Source organism: Canis lupus, chromosome 23, assembly GCF_048164855.1.
Source record: "Canis lupus baileyi chromosome 23, mCanLup2.hap1, whole genome shotgun sequence".
NCBI lineage: Eukaryota > Metazoa > Chordata > Mammalia > Carnivora > Canidae > Canis > Canis lupus.
The window spans coordinates 32502055-32525245 of record NC_132860.1 but is presented as its reverse complement, the minus strand read 5'-3'; the positions used below and the strand labels follow the sequence as shown (position 1 = coordinate 32525245).

The window sequence follows — 23191 nt, the reverse complement described above, 5'->3', positions numbered from 1 at the left end:
CATTTTTAATATTATACTCATTTTTATTCAGTTCAAATATTTAATGTCCCTTTTCATTTATTCTTTGACTTATGGATATTTAGATGTGTGTTATTTAATTTCTAAATGTTTGCGAATTTTCCCAATGTCTTTATTATTGATTTCTTTTTATTAACTTCTATTTTATTTATTTTTTAATAATAAATTTATTTTTTATTGGTGTTCAATTTGCCAACTTACAGAATAACAGCCAGTGCTCATCCCGTCAAGTGCCCCCCTCAGTGCCCATCACCCAGTCACCCCCACCCCCCGCCCTCCTCCCCTTCCACCACCCCTAGTTCGTTTCCCAGAGTTAGGAGTCTTTATGTTCTGTCTCCCTTTCTGATATTTCCCACTTATTTTTTCCCCTTTCTCCTTTATTCCCTTTCACTATTATTTATATTCCCCACATGAATGAGACCATATAATGTTTGTCCTCTGAATGACTTATTTCACTCAGCATAATACCCTCCAGTTCCATCCACATCGAAGCAAATGGTGGGTATTTGTCATTTCTAATGGCTGAGTAATATTCCACTGTATACATAGACCACATCTTCTTTATCCATTCATCTTTCAATGGACACCGAGGCTCCTTCCACAGTTTGGCTATTGTGGACATTGCTGCTAGAAACATCGGGGTGCAGGTGTCCCCGCGTTTCATTGCATCTGTACCTTTGGGGTAAATCCCCAACAGTGCAATTGCTGGGTCGTAGGGCAGGTCTATTTTTAACTCTTTGAGGAACCTCCACACAGTTTTCCAGAGTGGCTGCACCAGTTCACATTCCCACCAACAGTGTAAGAGGGTTCCCCTTTCTCCACATCCTCTCCAACATTTGTGGTTTCCGGCCTTGTTAGTCTTCCCCATTCTCACTGGTGTGAGGTGGTATCTCATTGTGGTTTTGATTTATATTTCCCTGATGGCAAGTGATGCGGAGAATTTTCTCATGTGCTTGTTGGCCATGTCTATGTCTTCCTCTGTGAGATTTCTCTTCATGTCTTTTGCCCATTTCATGATTGGATTTTTTGTTTATTGATTTCTAACTTAATTCCATTGCAGTCCCAGAATATGCATGGTATGACTTGAACCCTCTAAATTTTGAGACTTGTAATATGGTTCAGAATATGATCAAAGCTGGAAAAAGTTTCGTGTACACTTGGGAAAAAATGTGTATTCTGTTGTTATAAATGTTAATTAGGTCAAATTAATGGATAATTGATCTACTAGAGACTGCTTTTATTTCTATTTTTTTCTATAAATTATTTCATCACATTGATGAAATAACTGACTATAATTGTAAATTTATTTCTCCTTTTAGTTCTATCAGTTTTTTTCTTCATGTATTTTGATAATCCATTTCTTAGATGCATAAATATTTAGGATTCTCATATTCTCTTTATTTTTTTAACTTTTACTTATTTAGGTAATCTCTACACCCAATGTGGGGCTCAAATTCACAAACCCCAGATCAGAAGTTTCATGTTCCTCCATATGAGCCAGTCAGATGCCCCATAGGATTTTCATGACCTCTTGACGAAATGACCCCTTTATCATTGCAAAAAATCTCATTTTATTTCTGGTAATCTACTGTTTCTGATACTAATATGTGCTATACTTGCACTAAAGCATCCTTTTAATTAGCATGGCATTTTTTTCTCTACCCCTTAAGCTGTAACCTACTTGTGTTCCTAAATTTAAAGTGAGTTTCTTGTAAGCAACATATAGTTTAGGTCTCTTCCTTTTTTAAGTCCAGTTTAATAATCTGGATCAAATTGGTATTTAATCATTTAATGTCACTATTGATCTAGTTAGATTTAAATTTAGTAACTTGCTTTTTATAGTCTGTGTCTAAATTCTTTTTATTTTATTTTTCTTCTTTTACTGCTATCTTTTGGAATAATTGAATATTCTCTAATTCCATTTTATTTCTCTTGTTGACTGAGCTATAACTCTTTTATCATTTTAGTTATTGCTTTGGAGTTTAAGGTGTACATATTCAAGTTATCATGATATTTCTTTAAGAAGTCAGGGTAAGGGACATCTGGCTAGCCCAGTTGGACTACCATGCAACTCTTGATCTTGGGGTTGTAAGTTTGAGCCCCATGCTGTATATAGAGATTATTTAAAAATACAATTTTTTAAAAAAGGAAAAAAGTCAGGGGAAGATAGTGGGAGTAGGAGAATCCTCAGCCCACCTGTCCCATGAATATATATAGGTCTCAGAGCAACTCACCCAGAAGACAAACCAAAGATTGGCAGAAGAGACTCTTCACAGTTAATCCTAAAGAGGAGGCCATATGGGAAAGCTATAGGAAGGTCAGAGTCCCAGGTGGGAACCAAACTAACTTGTGAGACTAACCACAGATGGGAGGGACACCACACCCGCAGAGAGGGCAGAGAAGCAGACCCTGCATGGGCACCCCAGACATGAGAAGAGGAGTACACATAACACTGGGTTTTAGAAACCAGAGAGACTTAATTCTGTGAGTTTTTATAGTTGGTAGGGCTTAACACTGAAAACTTTAAAAATCAGCGGGCTTGGCTCTGGGATTGCTGGAGAGCTCTAGGAAACAGTTGGCACCTTAAAGAGATAAAATAATAAACAACTCCAGGGAGAAAACAGTATAAAAGCAGCAGTCTGAAAAGTGTCTGGGGTTTATGGGAAGAAGGTTTATTTACTAATCTTGGAACAAGTGCTGTGGGGCAGAGATCTTTAGGAGATTTTCCAAGAGCCAAACAGCAAGTATGCACTGTTTTTCCCACCATCACCCCATGCCTCACCAAGCCTAGATACCTGATACTTGCAGGAACCAGCACAATCCCTCACCACCTAGCTTGCCAACACTTTGTGCCTTACCCCTGCATTTTCCTATGGAGCCACCCCATTCAATTCATCTCACTCTGAAGGAGTCCCTCCGAAGCAGTGCCTGATGGGTCTCCTTTTTTTAAAGATATTTATGTATGCATGTACTTGAGAGAGAGCACCGGCACTCACAAACCAGCAGAGGGGCAAAGGGAAGAGGAGAGTCCCAAAGAGACTCCCACTGAGTAGGGAGCCCAACTTGGAACTTGATCCCATGACCAAGAGATTATGACCTAAAGTGAAACCAAGAGATGGCTGCTCAACCACCTGAGCCACACAGGCTCCCCGTGATGTATCTCCTTCTTCAAGTAGCCCTGACAGTGACCAGCACTCCTCCAAATCTACTCTTGCCCTGGGAAGAGGAGAAGATGACTTCACACACCAGTTTGACGGTAGCCCTAGCAGTGGGCTAGGAGTAGACATCTGATCTGAGTGGCAGTCTTGCCCACCAACAGAAACTTCACAAAGGACAGCAAAAAGAGCCCTATTGTTTAGGGTCACTGCAATCCCACCAGACAGACAGAGGGCAGATATCTGGTCTGACTGCAGGCCACCAATGAAGGTTTCTCACAGGACAACACAAAGAGAGTGCCCTGCAGTCTAACATCTCTGCAAACAAAATGAGGTCAGGCATTTGGTCTGACCCAACTACAAGCCCATGGTAGCTTCAGGCTGGCCCCCAAACAGCACAGGGATCAAGTCCTGCCCCAAATAGGCAAAGGGAACCATTGGAGCCAACTGGAACCACACACACACACGCACACACACACACACACACACCCTTGGGCTGAGGAAACTCCTTCTAGACAGTAAACTGGGGCAGTGCTAAATAAGGCTGAACATAATTGTTTCTCTTCGATCAAGTATGATTCTTTTGCATTGACCGATGTCCAAGTCTGAAAACTACTTTATTATTTTATCCGTTTTTCTCTCAGTTATTTTGGACAAGAGGTTATATCTGGTCCCAGTTACTCCACTTTGGCCAGAATCTACAGATTTGATTTTGATGGTCTGAAGACTAGATGAGGAGTTTATTATACTTTATCTTTTAACAGGGGCAGTAGAGAACAGATGAGATTCTGCTTCCACTTCCACTGGGAAGTATAAGATGTGTTTTAAGAAATTCACCTTGATAATTATGGGGAAGATAGTTTGAGAAGAAGAGAGACTGGAGGCACAGTGGTAGATTATTTATATATGGTTATATGTGGTAGATGATAAGCTTTCTCTGCAAATCTAGGGAATAAGAACACATGCGTTAACTTTCACTTGTAGTAGGGAGGAAGGATTGTGTTAAGTGCTTTCATCGATTGCTTTGCTTTTGCATGAAAGGGTATGAGAGGAAAAAATAAATAAATAAAAGCAAATTAATACAGAGAAATAAGCCTGAGGCTAAGATTTGTTAAATTCACAGCAGGATAATTGTTCCTTTTTAATGGAGATTTTTTATTATTATTATTTTGAAGTATAAATGGCAATTTTACAAGGGTCATCATCTCCTCTCCCTCCTCCCATCTTGAAAATTGGAGGGGAAAAAAACCAGAATTCTGATGTTTGCCAAATTCTATCCATTTCTGGTCTCGTTTCCCCATACTTACCCTTCTGCACACGTAATACTTAAGAAGATCATTGATAGGAAAAAGAAACTACCCTACTAATGTTTTCCTATTCAGATCTAAACACCTTTTCCACAGACTTTAAAATTGAACTGGACAGAGACTAAGAGAAACTACATTTGTGAACAGGCCTACCAGGACCCCTGGGGAATAAGAGGCTGATCTATTATTTATTCTTTCTACTTACATTATTTGGATTTTCAAGATGAACCCAAATACAGTGGCCTCTGGGCACTAAAACACAGGAAAAGGCAATGATTTATTGACAAATAATGTTAACAACACAAAGGTAGTCTGGAGCAAAGATGATGATGGTAGTAATAGTCAAACTGCTGACCATCAGGGACAGTGTATCAGGAAAACAGGAATAAATTCAGGTTGTTTTCATTACATACACTTACAACCAGCAGCAACTTTAGAAGAGGGAGCTGAGAATGTGGTATAGATTGGACAAGAGGAGACAAAGAATATATGACTATCACAATTAGAATACATGTTATCTAAAGCACAATAGTTATTTATAGATCTTTTTCAAACTCATACTCTCTTTAAGGGCCTTACGCTGTAGGTATAAAAGCTTTTGTAGTTACACAGAAAATAAAACTGAATTTTAGAGATGGTAAATAAATGTCTTGTTCTAGATTTCTTCTGCCTTATACTTCTATACACAACTCCTTCCCCTTGTGGTACAAGGCCTCACACATAGTAGCAAAAATTCCTATGGTTCTACTTCTGGGGTCACTTAGATTCATTCTGTGGGGTCTTTTAAGTTCTACTACAAACCCCTGCGTTCTATTCTGGAGACTCTGGTTTATACCCAGTTACTTCCTACTTGGGATTGCCTATAACAGAGCAATTGATTTAGTCTGTTGTAACTGTGAGCTTGGAGTCTTTCTATCCTAAGGAGTTCCAGTTTATCCCTATGTTGAGCTCTGACTCTTAGGATCCCAGCCTGGATGGTGCATGTCTAGAGAAGGAATTCAGTTACTAGGAGATGCAGGATGTAGGAGTCTGCAAATGTCTGTTCCATGTTTACAAAGCATGAACTTAAAAAAAAAAAAAAAAAAAGGCATGAACTTTAGAGCCAGAACTAACCTATGTTTAGATCTTAGCTCACTACGTACTAGCTGTGTACCTGGGGCAAGTCACTAAACCTCTGAGCCTCTAGGTTCTCTTCAGTAAAATGGATGCAGCACTACCTTACAGAGTATTGCAGGGTTTCTCAACCTTGACATTTAGACATTTGGGGCCAGATAATTCCATATTTTGGCAGCTGTCAGTTGTAAAATGTTTAGCAGTGTTCCTGGCCTCTACTAAATAGATGCCAGCAGCACCGTCATATCCCATATTGTAAAAAATCAAAGTTATCTCCAGAAAATGACAAAAATCCCTTATATGGCAAAATTGTCTACAAACAAAAATTGAAAACTGCTGGGCTATTACAGGTATTACAAATAATGTATAGAAAGTTCCTTGCACATAGTAAGTACTCAGTAAAAGGAGCAATTCTTATCAATATCATGGTTACCAAGATAATACAGCTATGCAATGGTAAGAATGGGCCTGAAAATCAGAGTCTCTCGCTTCCCAGTAAGGACTTCTAAAATAAAAGATACATAGCTCTTTGAGGAAATCTGTGAAGTCAAGAATAAAGCAGTGAGCTGAAGAGATTGATTGAGTTAGAAAATGGACAAACAATTAAATTTAAAGATGAGCAATTAAAAAATATTTTCCCATTTAAAAATACAAATGGCCAATAGGTGCATGAAAAGGCACTTAAGATCTCTAGTCATCAGAGTAGTACAAATCAAAACTATAATGAGATGTCACCTCACACCTGTTAGGACGGCTCTAATCAAAAGGACAAGAGATGACAGATATAGATGAGGATGTGGAGGAAGGAAAACCCTATGTACTGTCAGTAAGAAAGTAAAATAATGCAGCCATTATGGAAAACAGAATGTTACTTCTCAAAAAAATAAAAAATTTAACTATCATATGATTTATCAATCCATTCAAGGGTATATAGCCAAAGGAAATCAGGATCTCAAAGAGATAACCTGAACACTTGTATACATTGCAGCACAATTCAGCACTTGTCACAATAGCCAAGATATGGAAACAACCAAAATGCCCTTCAGTGGATGAATGGATGAAGGAAATGGAGCATACGCACATGGAGGAATGGTATTCAGGCATAAAAAGGAAGCCCTGCATTTGCAACAGTATGGATGAATCTGGAGGGCATTATACAGAGTGAAATAAGCCAGAAAGTAAAAGACAAATACTGTATGGTATCACTTATATGTGGACTCAAAGAAAAGAAAAAGCCAATTTCATAAAAGCAGGGAATAGAATGGTGTTTTCTAGATATTTTATTTAGACCTGGGGGTAGGAGGCAGAATGGAAACAGCAATGAAGAACAAAGGATACAAATTTTCAGTTGTAAAATGAACAGGTTTTGAGGATCTGATATACAGCATGATGACTGTGGTTAATAATACAGTATTGTATATTTTAAAGTTGATGAAAATAGATCTAAAGCATTCTCACCACACAAAGACACAAAGAGGACTTATGTGAAGCGATGAATGTGTCAGTTACCATTATATTGGTAATCATCCTACGGTGTATATGTATACCAAATCATCACGTGGTACACTTTAAATACATGCAATTACATTTGGCAATTATTCCTCAATAAATTAAAAAAAAAAAACTCCACTATGCTGCTAAAAATTAAGAACTCTAAAGAACTTTTGTTTATATGGGTTATATCTGACAATACTTGCTATACAAGAGATTAAAACTAGAAATTTTAAAAATATTTGTTGATCATTTAAGCTAATATAAACATGGACCATGTTAACATAAATAACATAGTTAAAAGTAACTATATATATTACAAAACAAAGGTAAGTTGTATTATATTTTTCAAATCTCTTTAATGTGGCTTAATAGAAAACAGCTGTATTATCATATCTGCCACTACGTTGAGTCTGTTACAAAAATTATAGCCTCTGGAAAGCTCTTCTATATCCAGCTCTTCTATATCCGTGAGACAATGAGAATAGAATATTCTGGCAAGTAACATCCTCTTGTTACTGAGATAATAATGTCTGACCTCACAAATCCCTTGAAAGTATCTTGGCGACCTATCAAAATCTTGTATCCCATTGAGAACCATTGGACTAAAGTCAGGTGTGGGTGTGGGGTCCATAAGAAGAGAGAATTCCAAAGAAGACTGGACTGCTATTTAGAGAGCAGATGGTGAAGGGCAATGACAGCCTTGCTGGGGTGTTGAGACTTTATTTTGAAGGCCAGTGTTTCCCAAACTGGTGCTCAGTGAAATATTCTGAGTAATAACAGTAGTAATGTGTTGGAAAACATGATTGCTCACCAAAAAGTTTGGAAAATGGCACACCATGTCCTCTCATAAAATTCACAATTCACATAGCACATTCGTGAGCCCTGCTATAAAAAAATAAAAATAAAAAAATTAAGTCCGTATAACCTGGTGTCTCCCAAGTTATTGAGCAAGGAAATCTCACTCACTGCACATCTTTTGACTCTCCCCCCAGAACACTGTTTTGCTGGGCACTCCATTGGTCTGGGGGACCATCAGAGGGCTGTAAGCAGAGCAGTCTCAGGTCAGAGTGCACTTATAGAAATAGGTCTCTTGCTTTTCTGGAGATTATTCTTAAGGGTAGAAAGACTGGAGGTAAGAAAACTAACAACTAGAAGCTTGTTGCATGTGAGAAAGGATGATGATTGGACAAAGGTTATGAAAAGAGCAAAGAGAGGGAGATTGGATTTAGAAGACAATCAAGTGGTCTAAATTAGTCTCCAAAACAGGGCTGATCTCATCCTTTGTAGGGCTCCTCTTTGTTCCTTTTATTTAATGTTTTCTTAATTACTTATTTGTATTTGTATATAATGGGCCTAATTCATTTTAAGAGTAACAATATTAAATATCATAGCAAATCAGATGACATGAGTTGTAACCAATTAGAACAGACACCCAGTCTAGGGGCCAGAGCAGGGTTCTACTGATGGTCCAGGCATTCACACCTTAAATGCTGCATCATGGTAAGGTCCAGTACCCCAGGAAAGGAGTTGGGGTGGCCACCCTGTAGAGGAAGCACCGAACTGAACAGCTGATACAGCCAAACCATGCACACAACTGACTGTCAGCCAGACATGTAGGTCTTTTTAAGTATGTGTATAAATATAAAATACATTCCCTGGAATACATGATATTTTTAAAAAATGAATGAAGACTGCAGTCTTGCTGTGTGTAAAGCATGCTGCTGAGGCCTATGAATAGTTTTCTTAGTGTGGTCTGGTCAGGGCAACAGGCCCAGGGCTATCCCTCTCTCCTGCAGGCCATTTATTTCTGTTGATGCAATTGAGAATCTATCAGTTGATTCAGAGACTCTTCAAGGCAACACTCAGGGACCAGAAATTTCTAGGCCCAGTTTCAGGACTGGTTTTACCTCTACCACAGGAAGGTAGGGGGTTCAAGTATATGTTTTTACTCCTGCCTGGAAATGCCTCTATGAATGTAGCACCCAGACTTGGAGGAAGCACCAAATGATATGTGGAAACCACAGTCTGGCTTTGCAGGGAGTGAGGGATTCCACTGGGTCTGATACAACAAATGATAAACACCGCTTTAGATCACTGCCCAAGCTTTTTTTGTATCTCTTTGGTTGAGTGGAGAAAGCATGTGCTGGGCTCTACAAGGGTGATTATCAAGTTGTGAGTGAATGGAATAAGCTGGATGCCGTTGCCCTCCATCACACCCCTGCCTGCCTGCCCCCACCCCACAGCTTGGTCACACACAACTCCAGAACACTGACCTGATGCTTATTGAGGAGGCAAGCAGTTAACCAGGCAACGAGCAGTTGCAGCTTTCCAAAGTCAAATTGGTGGATGGATCAACATCTTAACACCTTCCAGAAGAGAGATGACTACAAGGAATATGGTTTGTTTATAAAGAAGGTGGGAGAGAGAGAAGAGAAAAAAGGAAGAGAAGCAACAACACTGAGCCAAAAGACATCTATTTGAACTTTATTATTTGTAAGTTAAAATGTAAGTGTTAGAAGTCCAACAACACATGTTTAAAAAGCATGTTTTAACATCGGTAGTTCTTGTCAAGCTGGAAATCACCATCACCTGGCCCACACATGAGGAACCAGAGCCACAGAGGTGCTTGACTGAGGTCATGGAAAAAGTTAAGAGACCCAGCACCTAGGTTCCTGAGCACCTACTCAGTGCTCTAATGTCCTCAGAAAATATTGGATATAGTCGATTTGTTCTCTTGAGAGTTGGAATTTTTAAGTGCTTTATTCAACAAAGAGCATAGCACTGGAAGTCAGAAAACTTTTGGCCAGAAACATGAAAGCAAGAAGTAGAAAGGCTTCAGGAAGGCCTCTTAGTGTCTTGCTTGTCAGTTCATGCATTTGTAAAATGGAGAGAACCCCTGCTTCACAAGCTTCACAGGACCCAGAAGGATTTGGTGCAGGTTACAGAGAAGAAACTATTCCTTGCTTGTGTCCTCCTATATCCTTTCTATGGAAAATCCTCTTGAGCCCAAAAGAAAGTCTAAACATTTGAGATGTTCATTATTTCAGAAGTCCCCACTGACCACCTATTCTATTCTATTCTATTCTATTCTATTCTATTCTATTCTATAGACTTTTGCTTTTTTAGCTCTTAGAAAACAACTTAGAAAAGTGTTTCTAGACACACACACACACACACACAATTCCTCCAACGTAAGACAAAATTTCTTACTTGATAATTGTGTCCCCATTTTATTAAAATACTTCACTTGCTTCTTCCTAGGTGCTGACTTCTTACCTCCTTCACCTCCTGAATGTGCTGATAGCAACTAACATCTGTGCAGAATCCTACACCTCACAGAGTGGTTTTCTATCTGTTATGTGTCATGGCTGTGGCAGACAGACAGACTTCATGGGTGTGGATCCCACATTCACTCTTAAATATCATTACCTTATGAAGGCTTCAGACTCCTCATCTGTTAAAGCACAGAAAAAATATGAAAGTAATACTGACCTCAGAAAATGGTTTCAGGTTTAAATGAAATAAATTATAATAATGACTAACATTTATTGAGAATTGATTCTGTGCTAAGCATCACACTAAGAATTAAGGAGGGCGGGGCATGGAGTTAGCTTTTAACTTAAATGCGAATCTATATAAAAGTACTCAGCAGAAGTACTGAGCACAGTGCTTGGTATAGAGTAAGCAGCAGACAGATGTTAGCTTTCCATATAATCCCTGCCCCTACTACTGGTAACTCATCACAGGAAGAGTAAGGAAGGAGATGACTTCCCAAGGAAGGAACTGATTTTTAGAAGAGGTAGGCCACTTGCTGAGGCCAGGCCTTTTTGCAAAAGAATTGAGAGCAGACCATAGTGCAGGAAAGAGGACTAGAGAAAAGGAAACAGGGAAAGAAATGCTATACTCCCCAAGAAAAAGTCACAGAATGCCAGCTGGTCAACAAGGGATAAACTTTAGGAGTTGAATATGCCTTGGGTTTACAGTGGGTGATTTCCATTGCAGGAGCTTTCTCTATAACTGTGGAGGACAACCTCCTGGAGTGTCTGCTCACCAGCCCTGTTAGGAAAATGTGACAAGAGAAGTTAATTTCATTTATATCCTCGAATGGCATTATTAAGCAGTAGGCTGTGCTGAATTTAACTCCGCTTTCCTTGTTGGGGCATTTCCTTTAAACTGAGTGCCCTGTTGAAGCCCTTTTTAGTATATATTTTCCAGATATACAAAACAATATTTTTTGCACTATATTTTATGTGGCTGGCTTATTCTTTATATAAATATTTACTGAACACAAACCTGTGTTCCGGTTGCTCTACAGGATGTGAGACATTGGGGGAGATCTAGGACAAGCACTTGAAGATCTCAGAATCTTAGAGGACAGTCATGAAGGCCCAAGTAATATGATGGGAAGGGCTTTGACTCCTACCAAAGATGCCGGATGTTAACTTGGGGCATTAAGGAGCCTTAATGATTCTAAGTGGAGACTTATAGGATCCAGTAGCAGGGACAGCTTTGGAGGTATGAGGAGTTTCAGGTAGTGATCTAGGCAAGAGAGAAGTACATTGGCAAGGGAGTGACATTCAGTGAATAAAGCTTGGTGATCAATCGCATTTGGCCTGTTAAGGAGGGGACATGTAGAGAATGTCTGCAAGGACATTTCCTTTTGCCTCCAATGTATTCATTGAACAGATATTCACTGAGTACCTACCATATGTCAGGACTCAGGCCAGGGGTTGAGGACAGAGTAGTAAAGCCCAAAGACAAATGACAGGGTAGGTATGGAAGGGGCCACGGAAGCACAGAAGAAGAGTTCCTGCTCCAGAAAGGAAGCAATATCTGAGAGACATCTGAAGAACGGGCAGAAATGAACTAGCTGAGGAGATAGAGAGGGAGGAGTGAGTTGCAAGCAGAGAGTGCAGCGTGTATACAAAGACCTTGTGCCAGGGATTTTAGTGAATGCCCCAGAGACCGATGAAGCTCAGTGTGGGTAACATACAGTAGATGGGAAGAGATGAAAAATGAGGATAGAGAGATATGTCTTAGGGAAGTCAAGGGAAGCACAATAAGAGGATCACCACCATTTCCCCCAACCATTCCACCTTCCCAATGACCTGGGGAGTCTGGGATTCTCAAAGAGATCAGGACTCTCTGGGGATGGAGTTGGAGATCCAAGACTACAGCTTTAGTATCTGAGATGACCACAGAAATCTCTTTCCCCTCCTCTCTCTCTTATTTTCCTCCTTCTCCTCCGCCCTTTCATTCTCCCCCCGCCCATCCAACAACCGATATACTGTGTTTTGCTTTACTTTTAGTCCTTCATACTGACTATACTCCCAGAAGCTCCTTCAGGCCACTACTCAAGCATTATGCCCTCTCTAAAACCTTTCCAGATCCTGAGCAAGTTGAATTAGATGCTTTCTCTACTATGTTTCTATAGCCAGGAATCCCTACTTTATCATTATTCCAGTTTGTCCATCTGCTTCTCCCTTTAGATGCAGAATTCCTCTTGAACAGAGACTGTGTCTCATATGCCTCTGAATCTTCAGTATCTAACCAGACTCTGGCATCCTTGATGCTCATATAAATGTTTGTTGAAAAATAAAGGGGTGCCTGAGTTGTCTCAGTCACCTGCCTTTGGCTCAGGTCATGATCCCAGGGTCCTGGAATCAAGCGCCACATCAGGCTCTCTGCTCAGTGGGGAGCCTGCCTCTCCCTCTCCCTCTGCCTGCTGCTCCGCCTGCTTGTGGTCTCTCTCCCTCTCTCTCTCGCTCTCGCTCTCGCTCTCACTCTCGCTCTTGCTCTCGCTCTCTCTCTGTCAAATGCATAAATAAAATATTTTTTAAAAAGAATTTTTAAAATGTTTCTACTTAAGCACAGAAAATTAAAATTCTCTAATATCCCATATAAGTTTTAAATATCTCTGAGTCAGTGGAACTTCTAGCTTAGGATATGCTGTATAACCAGCCTGGACTTAGACAATGATATAGCTAACATCAGCACATATTTCCTGCATGCCTAACAGATTTCTAAGTGCTTTATGTTTACTAACTCATGTAATTCTCACAATTCCAAAACAATGTGGCAGACAGGGAAACCAAGATAGAAAGGTTAAGTAAGTTTTCCAAAGGCACACTAGTGAATGATGGAGCTAGGATTGAAACCCTAGCGATTTGACTCCAGATGAGTATAGTCTTATCAAAGCACAATTTCACATTGTCCCAATTTATTTATTCTGAAACAGCAATACCTATGTCTTTGTTATAGATGAAGAAATCAAGGGCCAATAAAATCAGGTTATTAGTTTTACTCCCTAAAGAAGGAGTCATCAAGATCCATCTAGCCACCTTCTACAACCATGCTTGGTTCTTGTATGTGCCTAAAGGAACTATACCCACCTTCCTGCTTCTGCTGAAGCTTTAGCCCCAAGCCTATATGAGATACACACACTGTCCTGGTAATCTTGGTAAAAACTTTGGGGGAAGAGGATGATAAGAATATCTAATATCCTTTCAAAATGCAACCTTGAACAGAGGAAAAACTAGGTGTTCCATTTTCCTTCTTTGGGCCCACCATGAAAATTTCTCTCCTACCATCTAAACTTGGAAGAGGTAGGACTCTCCAAAAAATTGGTACTCTTCATACGTGCACCTTCCCAGCATAGGATGAAAGGAATAATCCATAATGAGAGGAATCTTTTGTGTTTCTGATGCTGAAAAACTCCATCCATTGTTGTGATAGCTTATCTCTTTGAGATCACCATTTTGTCACCAATCCATATTTCTGCTTATTAAAGATTATTTCCATTTTGAGGAGGGAGACTTGAGTGACCAAAGCATTATACTGTGACCAGTGCCACTGATCTTACCAGGGCCATGCATATCAGCAGACCTCTTGTTCCTTATGAGTATAACACAATCTTGCTTGTCTTTATTTTTCTCTTTGACTTTCATTGGAATCCATAGGAGTAGAAGCAGGGTCAAACTCTTTCCAGATGTAATTATTGGAAAGAAATACTTTTATTTCAGTGTCTTTAAATGTTAAGAGAAGTATAGTTTTAACATTGAGGAACGCTTGGATTGAAGTACTAAAAATGAGAGCAGGAGAAAGGACTCAAGCATATTCCTCATTCTTATTTGTGACTTGGATATGAACATTGGCTTCAGGTTGAAAGTTGGCAGCACAGAAGTATTTTAACAAAAGTAATTTGAAGCAATAAAAAAGGCAGTTTGCCATTTTTATATAAGTAATAGAAGTTCAAAAAAGGCAAGTAAGAAAAAAATCAAAGCATTATTAGTTTGGGGATTTTTATTGTACTCTCATAACTAAAAGAATAAAAAGTTCCATTTTTCAAGGGCAAAATCTATAAGACAGCTCTGAGTATGGATGGCCACAAGAAAAAAGCCAGCAAAAATATATATAATATGAATAAGTCTGATTCCCATGTCTGGCACATGGAGTTAATAGTTAACAATTAAGACAAAGCATGTTCACATGTGTGTTAAAAGAAGCATGCATTAAGTATTCATATTGCACTACTCCCTAAGGACAAGAAACAAAAAATGAAGAGAAAAATGAAGATATTACAAGACATTATTTTCACTTTCAAAAGGAGGTTAAATAGCTATATACACAAATGTTACAAAGCAGAGAAGTAAAAATGGGAAGGCTTTCAGAAGCTCAGAGAGGGGCCCCTGGATGTCACTGTACACCAGCAATCAGCAGGCATGGATGACACATTTGTGGTTTTCCTGCTGAAGTGACCATAGATAATAAACGATATGATGGTAATTTAAAAAAAAAAAGAGGGGGACACTGAGTGTGATCACCATTCAGGGAGTCCTATGGGAATACCTGTAATAGTAGCACTGGTGAGATGCTATGTAAGTGCTTTATATAATTTACTGTGCATATGCCAGGCACATGCATAGGCATTTTAGTACCTGTTTCACAGATAAGAAAACTCTAGGGAAACAATGGAAGAGCCAAGAGTCAACAGCTAATTAGACAGTCTTGGAATGTGAATCCGTGCTCTGTCACTTTCTATCTGTATGAATTTGCTGAACCTCAGCTTCCTCATTTACAAAAAGAAAATATAGATAATCACACTGAAGTATTGATGTAAACATCAGAGATGGTAAATGTAGTGTCAAAGCAGAATCCTTGGTATGGAATAGTAGTAGGTGCTCTACAAGGCATATAGTAGGTGCTAAACTACAGTGATGGGTGGATAGGAGGATGGATGGATGGCGAACAGACAAAAACACATAATGAACTAGCACTAGATAAAAAACAAAAGATGGCTGCTGAACATCTGACTTGGGGCCCTCCATTCGACATTTTAGCTTGAAAAGAGCCCCAAAAAGGGTAGAAAACACGTATGATTAATCCCATTTGAAACATGAATAAACCTGAAATCTGATCTGTTTCCTCGAGCTCGTTCACACAATTTGATTAGCCAACAAATACTAGTTGAGCACCTACTCTGTGCCAGGTACTATTCTACACACTGGAGACATGGTAATGAAACAGACAAAACCCCCTTCTCTTGAGAGTAACTGGTAATAGACAATAAGCAAAACAAATAAGATTATATTCTTACCTTGAGGAGATGGAGCAAGGACAGGAATCCATATTTCTGGGGCTACAAGATTACATAGACTAGACTGGAATCAAGACTATGTATATCTACTACCCACAGACTCCCAAGTCACAAGATCAAATACTCACAGCCACAGCAGCCACTTTCTGAACTCAATTCTGCGTCTTTTAAAATTGCACATTTAACTGTGGCATGCATGGGGCAGAGGTGGTGCCAAAGTGCAGAGGTCCCCCACCCTGTTATAGCTTGATCCCAGAAAGCCCCGAGAAGAGCTGATCACAGGGCTTTCAAACCAACGGGAAAATTGGGGTCACTCGTTGCTCTATTGTGTTGCATTAGTTATGCTGTGGTTTCATAGCTTCATGGAAGGGAAGCAGATGGAGTCCCTGACCTTGGGTGTTGACAAGCTAAAAAACAAAAAATATCCCCCAGGCTCCATGTGGTATCCGGATAATATCACACCATAGCTAAAGGCCAGACCCTGGCCAACATTCAAAAGTGATGACAATGGATTAGCACCAATGTAATGATTATAACTGTTCTCTTAAGCACTTGGTCTATGCCCAGTCCTGTAATGAGGGATCCAAACCACAGAGAAAATATGACCTCAACCATCTGTAAAACAGAGATAGACTTAAAATTCTTACCACCCAATTATCTCTTAGTCTGTCCATTTCTCTCTATTCTCACAGCTATAACTCTAGATTAGATCACCATCATCTCTCACTTGAATGGCTTGAGCAATCCTCTAACTGCTCTCCCTGCCTCCCTCAATGGTTCCTGCTGCTCTGTGGCAAAAGCACACACCCTTGAGCATGATTTGCAAAGTCCCTCTTTTGTCCATGCCACAGCCACACTGAACTCCTTATAACTTCCCCAAATATGCAACTTTCCCTCTAATCATTAGAATTTCCTTTCTTCAGCTGGCCAACCCCTACACATCCATTCTCTTATCTGAAGTGTTACCTCTTAACGTTTAACTCTCATTTTAATTCTCCCTGAATTCTAAGACTAGGTTGGTGGTTCCTCCCATGTAGTACTCTCCTATAACTTGGCCTTCTCAATTGGTAAACACGGAGTAAGTAACTGAATGTCTGTAATTAAATTAATTACACTGTCTCCCAGAGACCTAACAGCAAAGTTGCATGCACTCTAGTACTTATATTGCTGATCTTTCTCTCTTATTCACCCCCAAATTAGACCTACTCAAGAAGTAAGTGTGCTTACCTACATTTCAGGCACAAGGGTAGATGGATGGTGCCTTTGCCCTAAACAGTGTGCTGTCCATGAGCTTTCCCTCCTAGGAGTGTATTCCCATCCCTGGATGGTAATTATACACTTCAGTCAGGAGAAATGGACCTCTGAAGTTGATTCCTTGTTCTTTCTACTTCAACTCACAACTGGGGCATCTAGGTGAATTTAACTTTGTGACAAATTGTTTCATTTCTTACTTAATGGGTTATAAAAAGCACTAGGCTCTCTATATCATTGTCCCAGTAGATGCATCAGGGTAGAACTCCATGGGGTCCTCTGCCACTATACATCTTCTAGAAATAGATTTATAGAATCTTAAAGTATTCATGATAGAAAAACTTTAAAGATTATTTGACCCCAAACTCTTCCTTCCTTCCTTTTTTCCTTCCTCCTTCCTTCCTTCCTCCCTCCCTCCCTCCCTCCCTTCCCTTCCCTTCCTTTCCTATCTTTTCCCTTCACCTCCTTTCCCTTCATTCCTTCTCTCCTTTCATTTTTCCTTCCTTCCTACATACCTATTGTGTATCAGACAATATGCTCAAAATTGGGAATTTAATCTGGCAGAAACAGATCAGCTTACTTTACAAAGCTTATAGTCCTTCTAGACCTTTAGGGAAGTAGTCAATCACAATACCTTTTGCTAGAGAAGGACTTGTTCATTTATTCAAATGTTTACCCATTTTGGGACATGTGCCATTGGAATAAAATAATTGGATCCAGTTTCTGTGAAATAGTCATGTTCTATTGAAACCTGTGTTCTCATTTGGAATGTAAATTGTGATTAAGAAAAATCAAAGTTTACGTGTGTATAGTTAATATGAGAGAAGTTAACATGTCTCATTATCTGAGAGTTTGGCACTGGAACCAGCAAACATTAAATGCTAAATAAATATTTATTGCAAAATCTCTCCTTGCTTTAAACACTTCCTCACCTTGTCAGTATTTATTAATCTTTCTTTCAAGTGCCTTTTGGCTTGACCAAAAACATAAATGTATCATCAAAGGCCAAAAAGATAGAGAACCAACATATATGAAGTGACAGATTTTATACTAGATCCAATGGTACTTACAGTATCTCATTTATTCTCATGGAAATCCTTGAAGTTGCATATATATCACCTTATTTTGCCGATGAAAACTTAAAGCCTACATGAGTTTCAGTGGCTTTCCTGGTGTGATATAGCTGGTAATTATGAAGCAAACTAGGATCTGTCTAGTGTTCTCTTTAGTTGTGTACTGTGTGATCTGAACAATGAGCATTCTAGAATTGATTTACACAGCTTTTTGGGATAACCATCCCACCTTTTTTAGGTGACCATTTTAATGAGTCAGGTATGATTTTTATGTTTAAATTTGTGTCTTCATTTTAAAACAATCAGTCTCATTACTTTAAATGCAATGGTGGTATTTAATGCTTTATCTTGAATGATTATAACTAAAATTCATCCCTATTTTTTCTTTAATTTACATCTCCAAAGCTCTTTCTCTCTGATTAAGAAGACTCTTTGCACTAACTCTGAAATTCTGGCGGCCCTGAATTTTTATTATCTCTCATTTTCATGTTTCCTTTTAACTTACATCAAGTGTAGGCATATAAATCCCTTTTATCTTATAACCACTGCCTAGCAATGTTTCCTAGAGTAACTGCAATTACCCTCACTATGAGACCATTATACTTGGATTTGTTGAGATAACACCTTCCCCACCATCCCACCCCCAGCATATTAGTTAGGTTACTTGATTTTAAGTTACAGAAACCAGCCTAAAGTGGCTTAAGCAGAACAGTGGGATTTATTACAAGAGAAAACTGTTGTCTCTTAAAAAAAACAAAGTCAATAATACAAATAAAGCTCAGAACACTATCTGGACTCTCTCTAGTTCTCATCTCTGTCCCTCTTTGTATGGCCACTTTTTATTCTTCCTTTGAGGATTGGCTTTCTTTGGTCTCTTTGGTCTCTGGTCCACAAGAAAAAAGCTCCCAAATGTACACACTACAATTCAGCCATCTGAAAAGAAAAACCCTAATATTCTTGGATCCAACTTCCAAACTTCTTCGGAAAAAACTCTGAGGACCAAGATGGCAGCACTTGGTCCAAGCAACTGTGGCCAGGAATGTAGTATCTTTATTCAAAGTAGCTGCCAAGAGTCTATTGTATGATAGGAGGTACGGGGCTTAAATAGAGATAATTGTAAACTGATCAGATTCTGAAATGATTCTGCTACTTTGCCTCATTAAATAATCTATTTTCTTAGCAGTTTTCTAACGAGAAAGGTAAAGCCAGAATCAGAGATTTAAAGATGATAGTGATTGTTTGCAGCAACTATGAAGGGGACTTAGCATGGTGAAAATCATGAGGGCAGGGACCACATCTATCTGTTTATAGCTGTGTTCATAATGTTCAACATGATGTTTGGCAGTCAGTGGAAATGGGAGATCTACTAATTAAAGGATTCATAAAACTCAAGGGAAAAGTGTTCATTATACTCCCTCCACTGATACAAAATGAGAGTAAGAAATAAAGAGAGAGAGAGAGAGAGAGAAAAGGAAAAGTATTTCCAAAGTTAACATATTAGAGAGAGCACTGGAGGATGTTCTCTGCCTGATTGGCACATAGAAATTGTCTTGCTCCAAGTGAGCCCTGGATCAGCATTTTCAGTATCTAGGATTTTAAAAGTGGCACTAGTGTTTGGAAGTCTTTTAAGGCCTTGGAGGCAAATACTGTATATAATCCAAGAAGCTCTATTTATATATACATGTTTATAATGGAAGAACCTTCCTCATATAGGAAAGCTTGAAAAAAGATGAATAGTTCCATGAACTGTAAATAATTAAACACTATTCTCTATATAGAAAGCTTTGTATTCTAAAAATTCATGCCCTTCAGATTATTTCCTATAGCAATCTAGATTATTGAAAATAAAATATTTTCAAAATATATCCTCTTGAGTGGATTTTGTTTTGTGTAATTTCTTGATTTGTTTTTTATTATTATTATTTTTAAGTCTCTGTATCTATTTGTAAGGTATATACTTTATTCACCTGGACTTCATGTGCCTTGTTAAATGGATATAAATAGTAGTTTTGAGGTAGAGTAGGAGTAGAAGAGGGGAATAATAAAAACATCCTTTAGTTTGAAGTTTGGTGCATGCGTTCCCCTGTTAAGTTACTGTTTATTCTCAGTCAAGTGCATTTATTTAAAATGGGTGATTGGGTTCAATGATCTTTAAAATTTGCTTGTACTGTATTATATATTTTCAATTGGAACATATTTATTGACAAGGAATAATTTCTGGAAAGCAAATCTTTAAAATAGTACTAAGTATGAGAAAGACATGGGGGGAAGTGGTCTTAAGGTGGCATTGTTTATAATAGGAGAAACATAGAAAAAAACTAAATATCCAATATAAAAAATGATCACATAAATCCGTGGTCTTTCCTATAGATAATATGGTAAAGTGTTTTAGATCAAAGTGGGAAGGTGACAGTGAGAGTCTGACTTGGGGCAAACACAGCTACAACAGGAACTAACTGGAGTGTATTTAGAGAAGGCACAAAGGCTAGTGAGAGAACCAGAAATAGTGTCAAATGAAATAAACTGGGGGAACTGGGGATGTTCCATTGGAAGAAGAGGAAGCTCAGGAATTTAAACTTCTCTATAGTTGCTGTGAAGAAGAGAATAGAATGGTTTGTAAGGTCACATGCGAGAGAATTAGGACCAATGGATGGAAGGTTCTGGAAGATCAATGTCAATATTAGAGATCAAAGACTTTTGTATAACCAAAATGAGATATGCTGCCTCTGAAGAACATAAATACTCTACCATTGGACATGTGCAGTATGATTCTGCTGAGATGGGAATGTAGAAGAATCTGAAGGACTATATGAAGAAGTTCAAAGACCTTTAAAGTTCCAGCCCTGAGGTGGTCCTAAGAATTTTGGTAAAAAAAGATTAAAGCAGAAAGTCCAGGGAGAAGAGTATCATGTGACATTGTTTACATAGGATAATTCTCAATGTCCTTTTAAACATCATTACTGTCTTATTCTAGACCCACTGAAGCAACCAACATAATTCAGAAGCTGTCTACTTCCCCTGATGTTTCTATTTGGGCTACCACATTTTCCTTTCACCCTTGTATAGAATTTATAATCTCCCTTTACAGAGAAATTCATGGGAAAGATTATATTGCCTCCATAATGAACTCAGGAGTAAACAGATCTAGGACATATAGGTAAAACTGTTTATTATTTTTAACTTAAGCAATGTGCACTCATTAAAGAAAAATATTTTTAAAAATCTAGAAGAGCATTAAGTAGGAAAAAAAAGTCTATAATTCGAGTATACAAGTGACCAAAGAAAGTTAACATTGTGGATTTTCCCTCTTGTCATGTTCCATGTCTTTGTAGGATATAGATTTAATTTAACACAAGAAAGTTCCTTCTGTGTTTGATCTTCCAGCAAATAATTAAATGAGCTTTTTCAAGAGTTAAAAATTCTTCAGTGAAAAGACTGAATAATAATCTGTCAGGAATATCATAAAGGGAAGTGCCATCCTTAGACAAGAAGATCTAATCAGGAGTTGACAAACTTTTAATATATATGGCCAGATAGTAAAAATTTTAGGCTTTGCAGATCATATAGTCTCTATTTTAACCACTTAACTCTGCTATTATAAGCACCAAAGCAGCCACAGACACCATGTATACAAAATGGGTATGGCTATGTGCCACTAAAACTTTATCAAAACAGGCTGTGTGCCAATAAAATTTTATCAAAACAAGGCTGGTTTTAGCCCATGGGCTATAGTTTGCCAACCTCTTAAATTAAACCAAATGGCTTAACGAAACCAAATAGCTTGTTGGCCTTTTATAGCTTCAATGCTTTTATCATAACAAAATGAGCTGAAAGCCTTGTTCAAAACAAATGAGAGTTTTGGCAGACTCCTATAGTCACCTGAGTTAAGAGACTAGTTCAAGAAAGTCCACCTAGCCAGGTCTCATCAGGCAAACACTAATTTTTAATAATTAGGCACCAATAACCCAAACTAGAAGACTGAATAATAAATGCCTTGAGAAAGGATAGATTTAGAAAATCAAGACCAGTCACTTGCACCCTCTGAAGATAAAATCTAGGCAAGAAGACTGGAAAGCAAATATTTATAATGAATTTAGCTCAGTCAGGGTCTAGTATATAAATGCCTGATAAATAGTGAGTAAATCAGTTTATTATATTCTAATATGACTTGTTATATCATAGAGTATGATATAACATATTCTAATTCATTCAGTCTATGTTGCTATTCAACAGACACTTACTGAGTGAGACTTGTTATGGGCCAGGAAGTCTACTCAGTACTGACAGCATAGCAATAAATAAGATCGATAACAATATAAAACTATAAATGCCAGATTAAAGACCAGATTCTCTGATAAAATTTCACAACCCAAACCATTAATGCTCAAGTGGAATTAGAAATAAAGTGCTATAAGAACGTGGTGGGCATACACCTGCATCAAGCCATATAGGTAACATTGGTGGTCAGGAGGGGCTTTTGGGAGAACATGATAACTGAATGAGTCCTAAGCCTGAATGAGGCCAGGCTGGTAAGAGGTCTTATGGCAACTGGGAAGGCATGTCTTTCTAACCAGAGGGATCCTCATACTCAAAAGCCTATGGGTGAGGGTGAGTGAGTGATTTTCTAGAGATGCAAATGAGTTAAGAAGGCCAGGAAGGAGATAGCAAATTGAGAAAGCACAGAGCCTGGAATCTGTTCCTGAAGAGCCCTATAAAACCTGGTAAGGAGTTTTGCCTTGACCCTTAAGGTGGGAAGCTATTTTAAGCAGAGGAGTACCTTGATGAGATCTATATTTCAGAAAGACCAGCAAAACACCTAATGGGACATTAGAGGGTTTTCAATAAAACTTTGTCAGGTACTTCTGGCCAAGGGTTGGAACTGGCACCAATGTGTGGGCCAGAGAGCATAGCTGTACAAGAGACATACGGGGTTGTGGCTAAAGAAGTAGAAGCAAGGTAGTTCTACTACGCATTCCTCCCTTTCCTCCTTACCACATACTCAAGCCTGCCTTGCAATACAGTTCTACCAGAATATGGTCAACTATGTCTCTGTTTTAAAATGTCTCCACTTCCGCAAGAGTAACGATACTCTTTTCCTCTTTGTCTTTACAGATCTGTCATTGAGAGCGTGGATTTTCCACAGGTCCATCTCCCCAGATAACTGGTTTTGTTGGTGAGTTATAT

General features: G+C 38.6%; 1 protein-coding gene across 3 annotated transcripts in view; it reads left to right on the top strand.

The window, feature by feature from the left end:
• The window catches only part of TENM4 (teneurin transmembrane protein 4), a 2813748-nt gene that overhangs the window by 1788373 nt on the left and 1002184 nt on the right, over positions 1–23191 (top strand). For all 3 annotated transcript variants that reach the window (XM_072794810.1, XM_072794811.1, XM_072794814.1), the window contains one exon: positions 23120–23180. The gene's annotated coding sequence lies outside the window, so the exon portion shown is untranslated. The remainder of the gene's footprint in view (positions 1–23119; positions 23181–23191) is intronic.